The sequence below is a fragment of the Brachyistius frenatus genome, unplaced genomic scaffold (assembly GCF_029030835.1).
Source record: "Brachyistius frenatus isolate BFR_SWC_R1_liver_20210118 unplaced genomic scaffold, ASM2903083v1 Contig_480, whole genome shotgun sequence".
Taxonomy (NCBI): Eukaryota; Metazoa; Chordata; class Actinopteri; family Embiotocidae; genus Brachyistius; species Brachyistius frenatus.
In genome coordinates this window covers 120,956-124,448 of record NW_027211079.1, presented here as the reverse complement: position 1 = coordinate 124,448, position 3,493 = coordinate 120,956, and the positions used below count along the sequence as shown (strand labels likewise).

Genomic DNA, 3,493 nt, shown 5'->3' with positions numbered 1-3,493 from the left:
TGTGTATCAGGTGTGTATCAGGTGTGTATCAGGTGTGTATCATGTGTGTATCAGGTGTGTATCATGTGTATCAGGTGTGTATCATGTGTATCAGGTGTGTATCAGGTGTGTATCATGTGTGTCAGGTGTGTATCATGTGTATCAGGTGTGTATCAGGTGTGTATCAGGTGTGTATCAGGTGTGTATCAGGTGTGTATCAGGTGTGTATCATGTGTGTGTGTATCATGGTGTGTATCAGGTGTGTATCACGTATCAGGTGTGTATCAGGTGTGTATCAGGTGTGTATCAGTATCAGGTGTGTGTATCAGGTGTGTATCAGGTGTGTATCAGGTGTGTATCAGGTGTGTATCATGTGTATCAGGTGTGTATCAGGTGTGTATCAGGTGTGTATCAGTGTGTGTATCAGGTGTGTATCATGTGTGTATCAGGTGTGTATCAGGTGTGTATCAGGTGTGTATCAGGTGTGTATCAGGTGTGTATCAGGTGTGTATCAGGTGTGTATCAGGTGTGTATCATGTGTGTATCATGTGTATCAGGTGTGTATCAGGTGTGTGTATCAGGTGTGTATCATGTGTATCAGGTGTGTATCAGGTGTGTATCAGGTGTGTATCATGTGTGTATCAGGTGTGTATCAGGTGTGTATCAGTGTGTATCAGGTGTGTATCATGTGTATCAGGTGTGTATCATGTGTGTCAGGTGTGTATCAGGTGTGTATCAGGTGTGTATCAGGTGTGTATCAGGTGTGTATCAGGTGTGTATCATGTGTGTATCAGGTGTGTATCAGGTGTGTATCAGGTGTGTATCAGGTGTGTATCATGTGTATCATGTGTATCAGGTGTGTATCATGTGTATCAGGTGTGTATCATGTGTATCAGGTGTGTATCAGGTGTGTATCAGGTGTGTATCAGGTGTGTATCAGGTGTGTATCATGTGTATCAGGTGTCGATGAGGATGATGATGGTGAGAGAGGAAGAGAGGTGGCGAGAGACAGACAGGCGGAGAGACAGACAGGACGGAGACACTGCGGTAAACCTCCTCCCCCAACGCACTCTGACGTCACAGCCCAGCGCAGCAATCATAGCAGTCCCGTCAGCAGACCCCGCCTCCTGCAGTGCGTGAGACATGTTTTACCATGTGGACGTACGTCATGATGACGTCATTCATGTGTTTCACCAGCAGCTGGTGTAGTCAAGATATTCACAAGACCAGAGGACAGGAGGACAGACTGAATGTGTCCTGAATGTTTCCTGAATGTGTCCTGAAGGTGTCCTGACTGTGTCCTGAAGGTGTTCTGAAGGTTTCCTGAATGTGTCCTGAAGGTTTCCTGAAAGTGTCCTGAATGTGTCCTGACTGTGTCCTGAATGTGTCCTGAAAGTGTCCTGAATGTGTCCTGAAAGTTTCCTGAATGTGTCCTGAATGTGAATGTGAATGTGTCCTTAAGGTGTCCTGAATGTGAATGTGTCCTGAAGTTGTCCTGAATATTAATGTGTCCTGAATATGTCCTGAATGTGAATGTGTCCTGAAGGTGTCCTGAATGTGAATGTGTCCTGAATATGTCCTGAATGTTAATGTGTCCTGAATGTGTCCTGAAGTTGTCCTGAATGTGAATGTGTCCTTAAGGTGTCCTGAATGTGAATGTGTCCTGAATATTAATGTGTCCTGAAGTTGTCCTGAATATTAATGTGTCCTGAATATGTCCTGAATGTTAATGTGTCCTGAATATGTCCTGAATGTGAATGTGTCCTGAAGGTGTCCTGAATGTGAATGTGTCCTGAATATGTCCTGAATGTTAATGTGTCCTGAAGGTGTCCTGAATGTGTCCTGAAGTTGTCCTGAATGTGAATGTGTCCTGAATGTGAATGTGTCCTTAAGGTGTCCTGAATGTGAATGTGTCCTGAATATTAATGTGTCCTGAAGTTGTCCTGAATATTAATGTGTCCTGAATATGTCCTGAATGTTAATGTGTCCTGAATATGTCCTGAATGTGAATGTGTCCTGAAGGTGTCCTGAATGTGAATGTGTCCTGAATATGTCCTGAATGTTAATGTGTCCTGAAGGTGTCCTGAAGTTGTCCTGAATGTGAATGTGTCCTGAATGTGAATGTGTCCTGAATATGTCCTGAATGTTAATGTGTCCTGAATGTGTCCTGAAGTTGTCCTGAATGTGAATGTGTCCTGAATGTGAATGTGTCCTTAAGGTGTCCTGAATGTGAATGTGTCCTGAATATTAATGTGTCCTGAAGTTGTCCTGAATATTAATGTGTCCTGAATATGTCCTGAATGTGAATGTGTCCTGAAGGTGTCCTGAATGTGAATGTGTCCTGAATATGTCCTGAATGTTAATGTGTCCTGAAGGTGTCCTGAATGTGTCCTGAAGTTGTCCTGAATGTTAATGTGTCCTGAATGTGAATGTGTCCTGAATGTGTCCTGAATATTAATGTGTCCTGAATATGTCCTGAATGTTAATGTGTCCTGAATATGTCCTGAATGTGAATGTGTCCTGAAGGTGTCCTGAATGTGAATGTGTCCTGAAGGTGTCCTGAATGTGTCCTGAATGTGTCCTGAAGTTGTCCTGAATGTGAATGTGTCCTGAATGTTAATCGTCCTGAAGGTGAATGTGTCCTGAATGTTAACGTGTCCTGAATGTGAATGTGTCCTGAATGTGTCGTGAATGTGTCCTGGATGGGTCCTGGATGTGAATGTGTCCTGAATGTGTCCTGAATGTTAATGTGTCCTGAAGTTGTCCTGAATGTGAATGTGTCCTGAATGTTAATGTGTCCTGAAGGTGAATGTGTCCTGAATGTTAACGTGTCCTGGATGTGAATGTGTCCTGAATGTGTCCTGGATGTGTCCTGAAAGTGTCCTGAATGTGTCCTGAAAGCGTCCTGAATGTGTCCTGAAAGTGTCTTTGAAAGAGTCCTGAAAGTTTCCTGAATGTGTCCTGAAGGTGTCCTGAATGTGAATGTGTCCTGAATGTGAATGTGTCCTGAACGTGTCCTGAATGTGAATGTGTCCTAAACATTTCCTGAATGTGTCCTGAAGACAGAACATGGTTTTATTAAAAGGTTGGACATCTTATAATGTTTATTAACTGTGGTGTCCTGGGTCAGGACCTGAACCCGGGTCAGGACCTGGTTCTGGTCCTGCTCCAGTAAACAGGACCTACAGGAGACAGAAACTGCAGACTGAGCACTGTAGAATGCGTTTATTAGAACCTGAAGGACAGAACGGTCCCACCGACTGGAGACAGACATCAGAACCGGTTCTTTATGGATCCGGACCTGATGACACAGCTGAGACCACAGAGGAACCAGAACCTCAGCGGAGCAGCAGGAGCACGGACAACAACACTTTGTGGTTACAGAGAGATATAGAAAACTTTCCACCGAACAGAACCAGGGGACAGACAGCTGGACGGGTCAGGTCCCAGGACGTCCACCCACCTGAACCCACTGAGAGCCGGACCCCTACCGGTCCTACCGGACCCCGGTTCC

The 3,493-nt window shown here is 44.7% G+C and overlaps 2 long non-coding RNA genes across 4 annotated transcripts; both read left to right on the top strand.

Moving 5' to 3' along the window:
* Nucleotides 1-38: 38 nt before the first annotated feature.
* Nucleotides 39-281, top strand: LOC138614312 (uncharacterized). The gene is made up of 3 exons (XR_011310261.1): nt 39-105; nt 179-211; nt 257-281. It is a non-coding gene; the product is annotated as an uncharacterized lncRNA (long non-coding RNA).
* Nucleotides 282-305: 24 nt separating this feature from the next.
* Nucleotides 306-945, top strand: LOC138614311 (uncharacterized). Of its 3 annotated transcripts, none has more exons than XR_011310260.1 (3): nt 306-383; nt 451-624; nt 657-945. It is a non-coding gene; the product is annotated as an uncharacterized lncRNA (long non-coding RNA). The 3 variants fall into 3 exon arrangements; XR_011310259.1 differs by having other exon boundaries at nt 440-624; XR_011310258.1 differs by having other exon boundaries at nt 429-624.
* The last annotated feature ends 2,548 nt before the right edge of the window (nt 946-3,493 follow it).